General features: G+C 28.3%; 1 long non-coding RNA gene across 1 annotated transcript; it reads left to right on the forward strand.

Moving 5' to 3' along the window:
- The first annotated feature begins 10,016 nt into the window (after positions 1-10,016).
- Positions 10,017-16,491, forward strand: LOC129956445 (uncharacterized). Its single transcript, XR_008782691.1, has 3 exons — positions 10,017-10,139; positions 12,998-13,018; positions 16,462-16,491. It is a non-coding gene; the product is annotated as an uncharacterized LOC129956445 (long non-coding RNA).
- Positions 16,492-17,974: the final 1,483 nt, after the last annotated feature.

Below are 17,974 nucleotides of genomic sequence, written 5' to 3' on the forward strand. Positions count from 1 at the left end.
TTCTACACACAAATGACTTTATGGTCATATGCTCAGAAAAAGTGAATAGATTTTATTGAAGTTTTGCACCAAATTTCTACTTTCTGAATTCTCCAGTGGTGAAAACTCAATCTTGAAAATCTATTTCACAACTTGAGGTAAGAGATACTGATTCATTTTCTATATCCTTGCCATTGAATCACATAGATGGTATCTTTATTAATTTGAAATATCTATTATACTCGAATTATGGTTTTTTTTTTTACCTTTATTGCGAGTGGAAGAAGCGTTAATCGTGAGGCTTGAATGAGTGTGCGTGTTAACTGTCTCCAAAATACGACAGTCTCTACACTTTATTTATTCGATATTTCACAAAATGCTCTTCTCAAAATTTCAAAAAGATGTGCTACTAAGTATTACGCAAATAAAGCATTTGCTATTGATGAATGGAGGGTTTGAGAAAAAAAAAACTTATGAATTTTTAGTAAAAGAATTATGACGAACATTCCAGACGAACGATAATTCTACCACGTAAAAAATCATCCAAATGCGTCCTTTGTCTCATAACTATGCGGTTATTGCACTGAAAGGCTTATAAAGCGCTTGCGAACAATTTTACTTATTTGCCTGGATTCCATATACATCACTCTCTTTATTGTGACGTACTATCTGTGTCATCTGGTGTCTTCCTGCAATTTGCATATGATTTTTGAAGATATGTGTAGTCATTTTACGCTTGATATATATATTTTAGAGTTCGATTTCTGCGTGACTCTGCATTATCCTTAATTTATGGACATGAGTGTACAATATGACAAATAAATATTCATTGTAAAACACTTAATTTAGTTTCTTATTTCTGTTTTAGTTTCTTATTCATTATTTTCTTATCATACATATATATATATATATATATATATATATATATATATATATATATATATATATATATATATATATATATATATGCTATCAAATCTGCCACTGCTGTGTTTTTGTTACAAATATTGACAATTTGCAATCATAGTTTTTCAAATGGAAATTAATGATTTTACTTAAGAATGAAGAAGTTTTTACCTTCTGTTCTCTTTTCTTTCAATATGTTTATACTATTAAGATATTAAAAAAATGCTACAAACGTTATTTCCAATAATATTCATTTGAAAATTTTACAATATTGTACAATAAGCTATTTTTCAGTTTCAGTAATGATAGGAAACTACAGAGAATAAACAAATAAGCTTCACCTAGAAGGAGTTCAGGAGGTTAGATAAGATAAAGATAAATTAATCTAACATCCAAGATTAACTAATGAATAATAATTAGAAACTAGTTTTAATTAATTGTTCGTTTCTTCACAATATACAAATATTTATACACCTCTTAAATGTGAAATAATTTTTTGATATATTTAAACTGTAGGAAATCGTGATTTCTTTCATGTTAATTTTTAAATATTATCTGATTAATAGTAACAAACTTTTTAATAAATATTTATCACATTTAAAACTTGTTTAAATTACTGATCTGAATAAGTTTTTTTTCGACGAATATTAGAACACCATATATAAAATAGGATAGATAAAGTATAATTAGGTAATTCATTTAAGATTTCTGGTGACGCAATTGCATTTTTAAAAAATGCTTGATATTTACTTCCGAAATATATTTTAAATTTTATTTTCTTTTATCGCATTTAAATATACCTCACCAAAAATTGTTTGATATGACTGAAAAAAAATACTATAATGTAGCGGGTGAATATATGATCACGGAAGAAGATTAGCGAAAAATTATTACTTGTTTATAGTATTATTACATCAAATGAGCTGCCGTGTTCTTGCTCTGACTTTTGTAATATTAAATCTATATGGCCCCTTTTGAGCACAGTAATTTAATGAGGGAAAACGCGTAAATACTTTAAATATCTTTCTTTCATCCATTTAACTTTAAAAAATAGGCCTAAATCTGTGTATCAGATACTGTATATCAGAATCTGTGTAATACTGTGTATCAGATTCTATAAATTTCACTCGCTAAATTTTGAATTAATATGGTGACATGCAAGTACATGAACCGAGTGCCATCCTTTCCTAAAATGGAATTGTAAACAAATTCAAAGAAACCGTCATTTTTATTGCAAAGGCACATAGCAAATTTCATTCGCATAGCCCTTATTATTTGTTTCACTTTTACATAAAAAAAATCCAAAAACTATCTGATGAATATGCAGATACATATGCATAATCAGAGATCTAAAAAGAGGAGATCTTCAAAATACCATTTAAAAGTCTAATTGTTTGGACAATTACAGTGCTTGCCTTTGTAACTTTCCTATACCAGAGAGCTCAAATAAATTTAGACCTTTAACCTATAGTTAGGGTGATCCCTATCTATAGGTTATTTGCCGATGGTTAAAAGTTTGCTATTTTCCATACTCGGTTCTTGTACTAATCAACAACAACAAAAAAATATAATCATTTTTTTTTTCGAATAGGCCAACTGCTAGTCGCTATTCAAACGCCTTGAATGCCAATGCCGTCCTTTTCTTGAAATAATATGAAAAATATAATGTTCTTTTAAGAAAGATTTTTTTTTCTTTTTTTATCTGCGCATTTTTTTTACAGAGGCAATTTTCATAGAATCAAATGCAAATTAACTAACAATGTGCATTATTTATTCTGAAGAGAGGAATTAGTAGTAGGTTTGTGTCTTTTATGGTCTTCAGCAACGATGTGTTTCAATTTCATCTTTTGTAGAAATGTTATTGCTCTCCTGAATGAATTTTGCACCTTCCTCTATAGCATCCTTCACAGCAACTGTTTAAATGGGCGACAAGATTACAAATACATGGCGCCATCTATCGGTAAAGATCTGACACTACTAATAATAAACATGAATTTCGAAAATTTTAAGACAAATGACTGTCAATTTTTATTTTTATATTATTGCTGATGTCTACATACATACTAGAATTTCAAAGTCAGTTTTATGTAATAATCTACTTAACACGTTAACCAAAAATCTGAATATTCAGGTGAGTAAGCGAAGCAAAAATGGTAAAATAAAACAATCGAGCAACTATTGTTGCTTTTAGTATCCATCTATAAACACTGCATATTTTTTATTTTCCAAATTTTGATTCAAAAAAATTACGTACAAAGCCCTCTGTGCCAAGAAAGTTGCCAATTAAAATGCTGTTCAAATTTTAACGAGTAAAATTATCGAATTCCTGAAATCTAACTGAATGTTTCCATAGATCGTACAATAAAAATAATTTTTTTTTCATATTTTTAAATATTTTTTTAATTAAAATCAAAATTATTTAGTTATCAAAATTTTTTGATGTATTATATATCTATGAATAATATTTCTAAAATAGTTTCAACAAATATTCAGAGTTTATTTGATATTTAACATATTCAGCTTTCAGCGAATCGGGATGATGGAACCTAGGACCTTTTGGTTCGCAGTCCAGTAACATAACCAGGATACAAAAGCGTGCGCTCGTGTAGCGTAGTTGTTAACTGGATTATATGCTATTCACCACAAGCTGCTCTGCGACTCTCTACAAACAATTGGAATCTTTACAAATACGCATCAACATTATAAGCACAATTAAATAATCAAGCGATAAGAATGTTAATTTCATTTGATTGAAAATTTTATTGTGATTACAATAATTGAGAAAAAAACATCTTATTAAAATTGAAAATAGCATAATATTATTTTTCCAGACATTTGTTGACCAATAGCTTTAAAAATAATATTCTGAGCACATAAATGCCTAAATTTATAACTGATCAATGTTTTCAAAATCTGAAAGTTGAAAAATGTATACATGCAAAAAAATATATCATTCTTCATGGACACTCAAAGAAAAAAAATTATTTAAAACTCTGTGTTCAAAATCATAGCCTTGATCTACTTTACAAAAAATCTTTCGTTATTGTTGTTTTCCGTTTAGTTATTTGTGAATGTAAATATAGCAGTCAGCCACAACAAATCCTTTCAATATTGCTTCGTTCATTGGCGGCTTGGTGATCGGCTGTAAACAAAAAGAAAATATCCATAAATATTAGTAACTCTTTTAGCTAGAAAAATGAAACTCTAAAAAACACCTCCTAAACAATGATTTGTGCAATTGGTACCGAAGTTGTTGGTTGAGGACACTTACTTCCATAGATAGTTGTATTTAAATAAATCAAAAATATAAGAGGATTTCATACACTATTATTTATTTTATGTGAATGGATTTAAAAATTAATGATAATAAATTAATTGATATACACCAAAGACTCTCAAATTCTGAACAGCGAGTAATTGAGTAATTTTTTAGAGGTTCGTGACAAGATTTTGAATATAGATGTATCTTTCTATAATGTGCATGAATTTTATATGGCTTAAAATCTTCATAAATCCACATGGTGGTAACAAGAGAAAGATTTCACCCCCTAAATGTCGTTTGGTATCTCATGTTGTATGGTGATTCTTTATCTGCTTGATGCCTACTATCACACCTCTGAGTTTGTCGGTTGAATTCGGCAACACCCTGTATATATACTCTGGAGGTTTGAAATATTCAACTCAGAGCAATTTGTTTTAAATGTTAATTATAATTTTAATTAACTGATAATTAAACGAAATTTCGGCATTCTGCGTTAACTTTCGAAAATATTATTTAAACATAGGATGAATTTTACCATGCATGAACCCATTTCAAAATTTTTAAAAAATGACTTTGCTATCTTGCTATTATACTAAATTAACAGCCGAATAAATTTTTATATAATTCTATCAATTTCTCAAAAATATTTTTTTTCCAAACCTGCAACAGTCGATTACATTTTGTAATGAAATTTAAATCATTCCAACAATTTTCAGTGTTTCATCAAATAGAAATTCAGAAAAATAGCACCTGAATGAGTCAGTATAATGTTTTTAAAATAGTACGTGTTATATGTCAATCAAATTTGTAGTTCAAAAGCACTTTGATGGGGCAATATCAAGAACAATATGCATAAGATATTTTATTGAAAATTTTAGCAAATATTAATTTTGGTGAATCAGCTATTTCCAAAGGCGAATGTATTGCACGACATGTATATATGTACAACATATATAATGTATTGCGAATGTATTGCAATGTATCTACGACATCGTATATATTCCATGCAATATATGCAATCTCTTAAAAGGGTAGTTAGGAAATCGTTGCTACTTATGTAGATAAACTGTGTAAGCATGTATATGTTACTTCTCTACAAGTCAGGCAGTTTAACCTACAGTTTCAAAGCTTGATACATATTTACTCCAGAAGGTAACAATATGTACTTCGAAAAAGTGTTTTGTTCCAAAGGCTAATAAATTGCAAATAATCTACGACATCGTATGTATTCCATGAAATATTTGTGATCTCTTAAGAGGATAGTTAAGAAATCTCTACTATTTATGTAGATGAATGTGTGTAAGTATGCGTATGTTGCCACTCTACAAGCCAGGCAGTTTAACCTAGAGCTACGAAACTTGATGCATATTTACTTCGGAAGGTAACAATATGTACCTCGGAAAAGTGTTTCGTTTAATTTTAATTAGTTAAAAATTGAATGAAATTCTGGCATTTTTTCTAGAATAACTTTTGAAATATTACAGTACAAAAATGAATTTTACATCATATTAGAATTCGAAACATTATCTTTCGAATTATATTATCATTTTTTGCGGTATAATTTTTTTCTATTCTAAATCAATCTAATCAAATGTCAGTTGCGTCTTAAGTATTTTAATACAGTTGTTCCTTGTCTTCCGCTTTTAATCGGACATAAACCTCATTTTAATATTTTCCTGTATTTAAAAGAGGCGGGTTTTATCAAAGAAATTTTCCTTGTCGTTGTTCTTAATTTGTAGTTGTCTTTTTTAAAAACAGATTATAAACATTTTAAACAAAGTTTTAAGACGTAGCACCAAAATTTTCATCTAGTTGCGGCGCAATTTATCCAGAGAAGGGTCTTGCGCTAGTATAATATTCACTCACTCACTCTAAATCAATTATTAAAACTATTTTAAGCATATTTTATATCTTTCATTGTTTAACTGAAACCAAATCGTTCGAATTGTTATTACTAACATTTCATTTGAGTTTTTCCCCATTATTGATTATAAAAATAAGGTGATTCAATATAATTTTTCATGTTGATTAGATTTTAGTATAAAATACGCTTTTAATAATTTTTTTTTTGAAATTTTGTTGTATTTACGAATGGGGTTTAAATTCAGAAACAAACAATGGTGAAAAAATTTAAATTGTGTCATTTTCAAGTACTGCTGTTCTTTTAGATTTAGATGTATGAACAGAGAAAATGTAGGATTATCGTAGTAGAATGAATGACTTTGGTGCAAGACTTCTAAAATCGGACAGTAATATGTTTATCAAAACTTGAAGTTTAAAACTATTTCACAGAGGATTCTTTCAGACATAATTACACAAAATACTTAAGTAAAATATTTATTAATCACTAGCCGCCTTTGGCGACCAGCCGGTTCGCCAATCTTAATGTTCGTTTAAATTTTATTAATTAAATAGCTTGAACCGGAGTTTAACCCCCTTCTTCGCCAAGTTGCGATAACGCGCCAAAGCTGGCAATCTTTATTATGCACTATGATTGAATATCTGCTTCTTTGCTTTTGAACATTTTGCAAGGCCGTTGTTGGCGATTTTTAAAAATTTTGCCAAGCAGGGGGTTAAACTCCGGTCGTACCATTAAATATTTTACGCAATTCCAACTTTAATAGATTCTTCAGCAAAATATTTTAAAACTTCAAATTTTGATAGTCATATAATTCACTCATAATATTATAAAGGCCTTCAGTCATAACGTGATATGTATCTCTCTAATTTTCTGTAACCTTTCGTAGAATTTATGCTTTAAATTAAAGTGTAAATGATTAATCTGCAATTAATATAATAATATTTTTTACTGAAACAAAGCATTTTTTTTAATAATATGATTACTGATAATAGAGTCACTGATGGGTTTAAACTTTATGGGCACTAAAGAATATCTTTCTTAATTTATGTAATATCTCAAGAATTTGTCAACAAAATTTTCTCAGATTCATCATGAACAGATCTATTAATTAACAATGTTTAATTTTAAATGCATCAAACACTAAGAAAATAAAATGAATCGTTTAAAATAATCGGTCGAAAACAGGTTTAAAAAAACTACTTAAAAAACGATGTACTTAAAACTATAAGCATATACAAAAAAATATATAACTAACATAAATGCAATTTACTTACAAAAGCATGCAACTAACCTAAAAATAATTTAAATCCTCCTTTGATATTGGTTGTCATGGCAACAATCAGAACATAATGCGCATGCGTGAATTTTCTTCGCCACTTACGGTAACGCAAATGCGTGAATTTTTCTACGCCAGTTGGGGTAACGCTATGCAGATTAGACATTTTTAATTCCCTTTATTCTGTGTTATTTTAATTCAAAAGTACTTCAGAATGAATCTGAAACATGGATTAATTAACAATGTTTAATTTTAAATGCATAAACAGAATCGTTTGAAATAATCCGCCGAAAAATGTTAACCCTAGCCTCATTACTGTTGGGAGAAAAAAAACTAAAGCCTTACTCATTTGGCGGTGGGGAAAATGAAAGATTTTTTTTTGGTAGAAAAGTTGGCGGTGGGGAAAACGGAAGATTTTTTTGGCGGGAAAGTTAGTTTTTAATTAATAATTGAAATTCTAATTAAAATTTCGAAAAAAGGGACCCCAGGTGCACATTCCCGACCTCTAAGGTATACATGTACCAAATTTGATAGCTGTATGTCAAATGACCTGGCCTGTAGAGCGCCAACACACACACACACACACACACATTGAGCTTTATTATAAGTACTAGCCGCCTTTGGCGACCAGTCGGTTCGCCAATCTTAATGTTCGTTAAAATTTTAATAATTAAATATTTTATGCAATTTCTACTTTAATAGCTTCTTCATCAAAATATTTTAAAACTTCAAATTTTGATTATCATATAATTCATTCATAATATTATAAAGGCCTTCAGTCATAACGTAATATGTATCTCTCTCATTTTCTGTTAGCACCCGTAGAATTTATGCTTTAAATTAAAGTGGAAAGAATTTATCTTCAATTATTATAATAATATTTTTTACTGAAACAAAGCATTTTTTCATAATCTGATTACTAAAAATAGAGTCACTCAGCGTTTAAACTTTATGGGCACTAAAAAATATCTTTTTAAATTTATGTAATATCTCAAGAGTTGGTCAACAAAATTTTCTTAGATTCATTATGAGCAGATCGTTTAATTAACAATGTTTAAATTTAAATGCATCAAACACTAAGAAAATAAAACGAATCGTTTAAAATAAACGGTTGAAAACGGTAGAATTTATGCTTTAAATTAAAGTGGAAAGAATTTATCTTCAATTAATATAATAATATTTTTTACTGAAACAAAGCATTTTTTTATAATCTGATTACTGAAAATAGAGTCACTCAGCGTTTAAACTTTATGGGCACTAAAGAATATCTTTTTTAATTTATGTAATATCTCAAGAATTTGTCAACAAAATTTTCTTAGATTCATTATGAGCAGATCGATTCATTAACAATGTTTAAATTTAAATGCATCAAACACTAAGAAAATAAAACGAATCGTTTAAAATAAGCGGTTGAAAACAGGTTTTAAAAAAACTACTTAAAAAACGATGTACTTAAAACTATAAGCTAGTTATATATGTACAAAAAATATATAACTAACATAAATACAATTTACTTACAAAAGCATGCAACTAACCCAAAAATAATTTAAATCATCCATTGACAACGTTGTCATGGCAACAATCAGAACAGAATGCGCATGCGTGAATTTTCTTCGCCGGTTACGTAACGCAAATACGTGATTTTTTCTACGCCAGTTGGGGTAACGCTATGCGGATTAGAAATTTTTAATTTCCTTTATTCTGTTTTATTTTAATTCAAAAGTACTTCAGAATGAATCTGAAAGATCGATTCATTAACAATGTTTAATTTTAAATGCATCAAACATTAAGAAAATAAACAGAACCGATTGAAATAATCCGCCGAAAAATTTTAACCCTAGCCTCATTACTGTTGGGAGAAAAAAAAACTGAAGCCTTTCTCGTTTGGCGCTGGGGATAATGGAAGATTTTTTTGGCGGAAAAGTTGGCGGTGGGGAAAATGGAAGATTTTTTTGGCGGGAAAGTTAGTTTTTAATTAATAATTAAAATTCTAATTAAAAATTCGAAAAAAGAAACCCCAGGTGCACATTCCCAGCCTCCAAGGTATACATGTACCAAATTTGGTAGCTGTATGTCAAACGGTCTGGCCTGTAGAGCGCCAACACACACACACACACACACACACACATTGAGCTTTATTATAAGTATAGATAGATATAGATTAATCCAGGCGAAATAACTGATTACCAGAGGTTTCTACTTACATAATACAGCAGCATACAGCAGTCTGATTCATGAAAGTTAAAATAAAATGATTTATAGGTAGACTATTCTAGATCTTATTATCGTTACTTCAAGTACCGAAAAAACATATTCTTTTTCTAAGAAGCGGGGCATTTATTGCATTCCTTCTGTGTCTGTATTTATGAAAGTGGTTGAAGTCAAGAATCAAAGAGAAAGAGTTTTTACTTATAAAATGGGGCATTTCATTATAATTATTATAATCTGAAGCAAATCTTTTAACTGAAATGTAGAAATGAATTCTGAAAATTGATGATTTGATCATTATACTAGTTTAAGCAAATATTAATCCTTCAATAACGTAAAATGAAATGGCATGTCTTAGACCACTTTCATACTCAAAAGAAAATTAATACTGACGCTATAGGCCTGATTGTGATTGTGTTATTCGGGAAGAGAAAAAAATAAATTTTGAGTCACTGGACGAAATGAAATATATTTTTCTCCCTGTACGTTACACAGCTGAGGTTTTTTTCACCAAAATCCACCTGTATAAACGAGTTAAAAAAACAGCATTGAGATCTTACCTTTCTATTGAGATCTTATAGTAGTTCCAAACTTCATCATGAAAACAACATTCTTTCTGGTTGTCATTATTGCGCTGATTGCTTTAAGTAAGTTTGATATTCTAGTTATGTAATTTGATTTTTGTTGATTTATTGCAAAATTCAAGTCTTAAATTGTACTCAATATTTTACATAATTATTATTGGCATATTATTTAAAAAATCAATTACCAGGCTCTAAAGAGATAAAAAAAAACACAATTGAATTTAACTCATTTTTTTTTCATTCCATTACTTATTTCTTTGCTTTGCATTATAGATAAAAATCAATCACGTAATTGCATTAATAAAATTTTCATGAAATACTCACTATTTAACTTACAGAACATCGATATTTCAATTTTTTCCTTTTTTTATAGGAAAAGTAGGAGAAATTTATAAAAGGAAATATGCCTGCTTTACTGAATTTAAAATTATTGACATTCATCAGAGAATAGTCTGGAAAGCAATTCCAGTAACTAAATTATTCCTGATTAGTAGCAAAGATGTATTAGGGTGTATTAAAAATATTTTCATTTTAAATTCAAACTTTATTGTACCTTTAAGGTATCCGAATAAGTTGTAAAGATGCCTTTTCTAAAAAAATTTGATTTTTTTTTTTTTTTTTTATGATCTGAAAATAAAATCCAAACTTTGTAGATTCTAAGACTTTGTTTTTAATATATAAAACTATAGATACAATAGTTTCAATAATACACAACAAATAAAAATGAAATCTAAAGCAGTGGTATTTTTAATCGAAAATGAGCGACTACCTACTCAAGCGTATTTTGCTTATTTTTGGCATTTCTGTTAAAAAAAGCGTGAAAACTACATTTGTTTCCAGCGCATTTTAGTGAACTAATTGACAAGTACAATATCTAAAAGCATTTTCTAAAGAATGAATATTTCATTATGATTGATTCACGGAAAACATGATATCCCAAAATCAATTCAATAAAATTTTATGAAATTTGGAATGCATGTATCTAAAACTTTCGAGGATGTGATAGACCGCGGATTTTAAGGTAGCTTCATTTAGATATGACTTACAGACATTTTAAATTCAAATTTTGGCAAAAAAAAATCATTAAAGGAAAATTCAAATGGTCACAAAATTTTTATTTATTGAAATAATTTTTAACTTGTGAACTGTTGTATTTTATATAGTTTGAACTATATATATATATATATATATATATATATAGGTGAAATAAAAATGAAATATTTGAAATATTTCCAATATTTTTTGCCTTAATCTGTTTTTCCGATAATTGAAAATTTTGCTAAATTTGCTTTTTTTTTCTAATAGTGACTTTCCAAGTATGTTTTAGCTATTTGTTACAATAAAAAGAGTTTATGCAACATTTTATTTTTAAATTCGTCTCCGAATCTAGTCGGATATCTTAAAGAACAGCGAACATTACAAAAAGTATCATCCATCATAAGTGATGTTTTCTAACCATTATCTTGTTTCCTGAATGATCCTTTGGCGGTACCATTCGATTGATTTAGATATTAAAAAATGTCTATTCTTTGTTCAGTAGACAATATTTAAAAATTACCGGCTATAAAAAAAAGTTGCTGTTGACCTAAAAAATGTGATAATTTTGTTAAGAAAAAGGACGCTATATAATTTATTTCAGCTCTTCGAGTTTGTTTCTTTCAAAACATTTGAGATTTGACACTATTTTGTTGAAGAAGACAAATTAGATTTGAAGATTCTCTCTCAAATGACAAAATAATTGCAGCTTATTTATTACTCAACATGTAAGATCCAAATTTTTCAGTAATTTTCGATTGTTAAGGTTTAGACTCGATATTCTCTTTCAATTAGTCCGGATTCGCGGCTATCGGACACAACTTCCGGATTTTATTTGAAATGTTAGGCTACCTTCTTTGAAGCTTTTGATCCAATTTTGCGTGTCAGATCACTGATCTTGTTATACCGTTCAGTTATAATAATATTTCTGGGAAAAGTTTCAGTGACTTCAGGGACTAATTTGAAATAATACCTCAAAAAAGATAAAATCTCCCTGTTTTTATTAACTGTTATTATATTTTTATATGAAAAAATTCTGGAAGATTATAGAAGAACATCTTTCATATATCATAAAGAATCATCATCTTCAAACAGATTTATCATAGTTCATATCATTTATCATATAGAAGAATAAATTATAGAAAGATATTTTTCCAATGGCATTTAAATTCAATAACAGTGATAAGAAAGCGTCAGCAATAATTTTTAGTACACAATCATAAAAAAAAATGAAAATACCCTTGAATGACCCTAACATCTAGAATTTGAAAGAAATCGTCAGTTGATATTTTTTACACTCCTTTTTCATTCTGAAATTTTTGAAATAAATAAAATCTTCATCTTTGCTTTTCACCTCACATAAACTTTAGCTTCGATTACTTCAGAAGTGTCATTAAATTTATTTCAATTCTGGGTCATTTTACGCTGTTTTATCATTTCATTATTGAAAAATACAAATATCATCTTCTTTAGAGATCATTAGAATAAGATAGAAAATCATTATAAAAATTATTTTATAAAAACACATTATTCTTGTAATATTTCTCATAGCTGTCATTTGGAAAAATACAAAACTTGTAAAAGTACATTAAAAAATTTTGTATAAATTTAGTGTCTAAAGAACTTTTCTTTCATCTTTTAAAGTGAGGAAAATTTTAAGGTTTCTAACATTTTTTAATGAACATGCCTTTTGGTATGAAATCGTAAAATATCCTCTGTTTTAAGTACATTCTCATTTAATTTTTTAGTAATAGTTATTATTATCATCCTCATGGGACTGATTATTTATTTTTGCTTAGTATAAATATTTGCAAAAAAATTAATAAGTTAAATTATTTATTTAAAATTATAAAAAGTGAAGCAAGTAATAATGATTGCTTTTACAGTTTCAGCATCAAGCATGCAGCGTAAGTAAAACCGCAATTTTTTTGTAATAAATTTTTTCACATTTAAATTGTTATTTTAAATGGACAATTTTATTTTTTAAAAACTGTGCTTCTATACCTAACTAATGCTTTTATACTGAAACTTAATTTTAAAATGAAACATTCCCTTTTTTTTTTCAAGCCCAGCAATAAAATTATAATTGATTTTTCCTTGCATCTATAAAAATATGTTCAAAGGAAATAATTTTTAAAAATCAGTGTTCAATTTAAATTCAACATAATTTCTACTAATAATAAAAATGTGTGTGTGTGTGACCTGTACAGTGTGCGCGCGTGAGTGCACACTGTACAGGTCAGACTTCCAAAAATGTTATTGTATAGAGATGAATTTTATACTTATAAAGATACCGCTTCAAAATTTTAAAAATTGTATTTATAATGATACTAATATAATATTTTTCTTATGTATTGCATATTGCATTAAAATAAATATTGAAAAAATTCCATAGTTGAAAACTAAAGAAGAAGGATTCTGCTAATAACTATGTAATTTACGAGACGAATAAAAAATTGAGGATACAACACTGTGAAAGAAAAATTAACTGGGCACTTACGTTATTAATAGTGCTATGACGTCATGGGATTGATCTACATTAAAAAGGTTCATGTACATAAAAAATCGAGCATATACAAGACAATTAAAATTTTGCAGCTGTAATGACTGCTAATTTGGCGGAATCATGGGCATTACATTATATATAAATGTTTTATTCGAAAACAAATAGAGCCAACATTCCTTGTGAATCATCTCGTCCCCAGAGACGATTAGTGTTAAATGAAAAAAATCTCCATTAAATTCTTAGGTATGCAAGTTTCATTCTTCCTGTTGAAATAATGAATAAATTATTTTAATTGCATCATTAAATTTCTATTTCTAGATATTTATATATGAATGTTTACAGCCAAGATTGATATATGTTATAACATAGTGACAACTATTGTACATGCAATATTCTTGCACTCCTGAAATGTATAAACATTTCAATATTTAAATTATTTCTTCAAGTTCGATTTAATGCGGTACACGCTCATGATGATAGCAAACAAAACTCACTTTGTCCTTCGCTATTCATTCAACACTGAGGACTTGTTTATTAAAGAAAACATTTTCAATACATGCAGTGAACGATTTGTCAGCAATCCTCATACAATTAGACATTTCCATGAACATGTGGTAAATAATTTCTGATGAATATCAGAATAGCCTTAACTTATCACCAGCACGTAAAATTGGCGCAACCCACCGCTTCTTTCCAGAGTAAATGCCTCCTGATTCCTTATAAATGGCTCCGCTGATCAAAAAGAGATATGTAGTAAAGGAATGGAGCGATCTAAGCACACTTTATCACTATGTTTTACACTAGAAAGTTCACAATCTATAAATCAGAGGCGATAGATTGGATGTTTAAAACCCGTGGACTGGCCTCCAAAATCACTGAGCATCTTCTGCAAACAAATGCGATACAAAATACGGGATAAAATTGATAATAAACTAAAAGTTAAACGGAATAAAAATCAAATAAAATAATGCAAAAAAGTTGGAAAAATTGTTAATACAAAAATTGATGCATAAGTAAAATAAATATAAATATTTTTAAAAATATTTGATATTAATTGCAAACACACAGGTCAGCCAATTTAAACAACACAAAATATATTTTTCCAAAAACAAATAATTACTGAAATGTAACATAAAGAGGTAATTAAAAGTATCATGCATTGTATAAAACAAAATATTCTCAAAAACTTACTGGTTTTTTTTCTTTAAATTTAATCTGTTGTGGAATTTAGTAATAAAACCAAATATATCTGCTCAAAGACACTTTTATGGATATTATTATTCAATATCACGTAGAGTAAACAGGAAAATTATTTTTTTCCATTGTATTCATTTATTTCAAATTGTTAAAGCTACAATTTCTTATTAGCTAGAATTTTTAATTGATAATATTGGGATTTTGCGTTTGACTCTAGTAAGATGAAAATCGTCGTCAATCCCGTTATCTTGGGATCCCGGATTCGAGTTCCGGTTCGGGCATGGTTTGTTCTTCTTCTGCGTTCTATCTGTGAGGTGTGTGAATGTGCCCCCTGTAAAAAAGGGTTGTGAAGCGAATGTGACGCATGAAGTAGCTAAGTCGAACTCTTGGCCCTAGTTGGCGCTACTGAAAAAACAAGAGACGCTCACTCGGCTTAAATCGCTGACAGATAATTATCAGCGGACTTTTAAAGTGCCATAAGTCACAACACACAACAAGATGAAAATCGTGATGAAATTCTTCACATTGTTTGTTTTTTCGCAACACAAATTTCTGCAATAAATTATTATCAAAACATAAATGATGAAAGAAAAATGCTTAGCTAAAAATTACCCAAAACCTATTCATGGAAAGTGGGTACTTCAATCCAAAAATGAAAAAACCTTTAAAAATTTGTTTCAATGTATAATAATTAATAAGGCACGCTGTATTTCCTAGAGCATAACACTAATCATTTGTTGATTATACAATCGACATTTATTACTTATCTTACGATTTTGACATACATACATACATATGTATGTATTTTTGACATACTTATGTTCCAACCTAAATAAGATAGTCTCTCATAGTGCTGAAGTTGCATCATAAATTTAGTTTTTCAGAAATAATTAAATGGTAATTTGGTACACAAGAATTCTTTTTAGCATGTTGTTCAGTTGTAATATCACAGGAGTTTTGTTATTTTTTGACATCCCAAGAATCCGCTAACTTTCCAATTTTATACTCAAAAAGTCTTAAACTTACTGTAATGTCATGAAATGGCGGAAGCATTGTTAAACTTCAATATACCTAGGAATTTATTCACTTTACAATTAAGTATTCAAGAAATTTTTAGAACATTACAAGATGGTCTAGTTGGCATGCTGCATAGCATAAAAGATACCAAAAATCATTTTTATTCGTTATTAAATTACAATTTAAGATCATTTTTCTTATCGCAAAGTTGGGAAGACTTGTTTTTATGTTACAAACATTTACACCATATTCAGTCTATAAATAGCATATTTGATTTGTGAGTTAATTCTCGACAGGTTCTATGATTGTTCATAATTGTAAAGAGTAAATGTTCGTCGTTGTAAGGAGTAAAATAAATGAAATTCCAAAAGCAATAATCAAAACACAAATGAAAAATGTTCTGAATTATAAATATTTAATTTCAGAGAAACATTCTTGAAAATAAACCAAAGAGCACCTCTTTTGCATTGTTACTATGAAACGAACATTAACTTTTCTAAGAAATAAAATAATGTATAGTAATTCTAAGAAATTCTTTAGAAGTTATAAAAAATTTATGTTGAGTTATTGAAATATGTTGCATATTCCATGTACTACATAATATATATAAATGAAAATAATATGTTATAGGTTACAAGATGACCAAAAATGGAGACATTGGTAAGAAGTTTTAAAATATTTTAACTTTAAAATTGCTAAAACTTTAAAAAATATTTTAGGCTTGATATACTAATGGAAAGCTGTTTCAAATCATATAAATTATCTAGCAATTACATTTTACTGGCAATCCAGTATCATCTATCTAAAATCATGTATATTTTTTGCAGTATAGTAACGTTTTTCAACCTGAATTTTTGTTATATAGTTGTTGTTATTTTCGCATTTGTGGAAATCATTTAAGCTTTGTAATATTTTTAAATATTTGTTTGAAATTTTTATATATCCCCATTCAAATTAGGATCTGAAGTTTTAAAATATATCAATAAAATTAAAATTTTACAAGTCATAATTCTTCAATAAAATACTGAAATTTATGTGATCAGTACTGATACGCATCAGTACTAATACTTTGCTGTGTTTTAAGCAATATTGAGGAAAGTAAAAGGCTTTCATAGATTTCTTTAATTAATGGTTATTCTTTGGGATAAACAGCCTAAAATATGGAAGGCCAAAAGTTATTTTAAAAAAATTACTGTTTTTAAAGCCGGCGTCCTAGCCTAGGGATACAGCGTCTTCCCGAGATCTGGGCATCCTGGGTTCGAGTCCCGGTTTGGGCATGGTTGTTCTATCTGTGAGATGTGTGAATGTGCCCTCTGTAAAAAGGGGTTGCGCAAGCGAATGAGTGATGCGTGAGTAGCAAAGTCGTACTCTTGGACCTAGTTGACGCTACTATAAAAACAAGAGACGCTCCCCCACCGGCTTAAATCGCTGTCTTCGTAACAGCGGGCTTGTCCATGTCAAGTGCCATAAGAAACAACAACAACTGTTTTTTAAAAAATGAATGACAACATCTGACAAAGAATATTACCCTAAATGATGCAATTTTTAAATTAAGAAGTGACTTCAGGTTGAATCTAGATATTACATTGTATGTTAAGTATTTCCATAATTGACTTTCTAATAACTATGAATTTTAATAATAAACATTTAGTAATTTTTATTAAATTGATTTAAATTTTATTGTTTTCTTCCTTGCAGTAAAAGGTAAGAATTTAAAATTAATTTATATTAAAAGTGTTTATTGCAGACTTTTATGTTCTAACCAGATTTACAATACTTTTTTTAAATAAAAATTTTAAACCTTTTTTTCGATTGATAAAGCAAATCAATTTTCGTGTATAATATTAAAATTTTAACTAAGGCTTGACACAGTATAACCTAAATAAGGCTCTTGAACTGTGAAAATCTATTCATCAATGAATCAGCATAAAATATTAGAGATACATAGCTGTGATAAAATTTGAACAAAATGACTCGCAGTAAAATTTATGTCTTCGCAATCTTTGAAGAATTTCCTCAGCTTTTTGAAGTGTGCTTTATAATGTGTGCATTCAGCAAATTTATCTTGTCAAACTGCTAAACTTATCTCATTTATAATAAAGATTCATTTTAGATTTGCATTAAATTTAAAAAATATAGAATC

Source organism: Argiope bruennichi, chromosome 2, assembly GCF_947563725.1.
Source record: "Argiope bruennichi chromosome 2, qqArgBrue1.1, whole genome shotgun sequence".
Classification (NCBI taxonomy): Eukaryota; Metazoa; Arthropoda; class Arachnida; order Araneae; family Araneidae; genus Argiope; species Argiope bruennichi.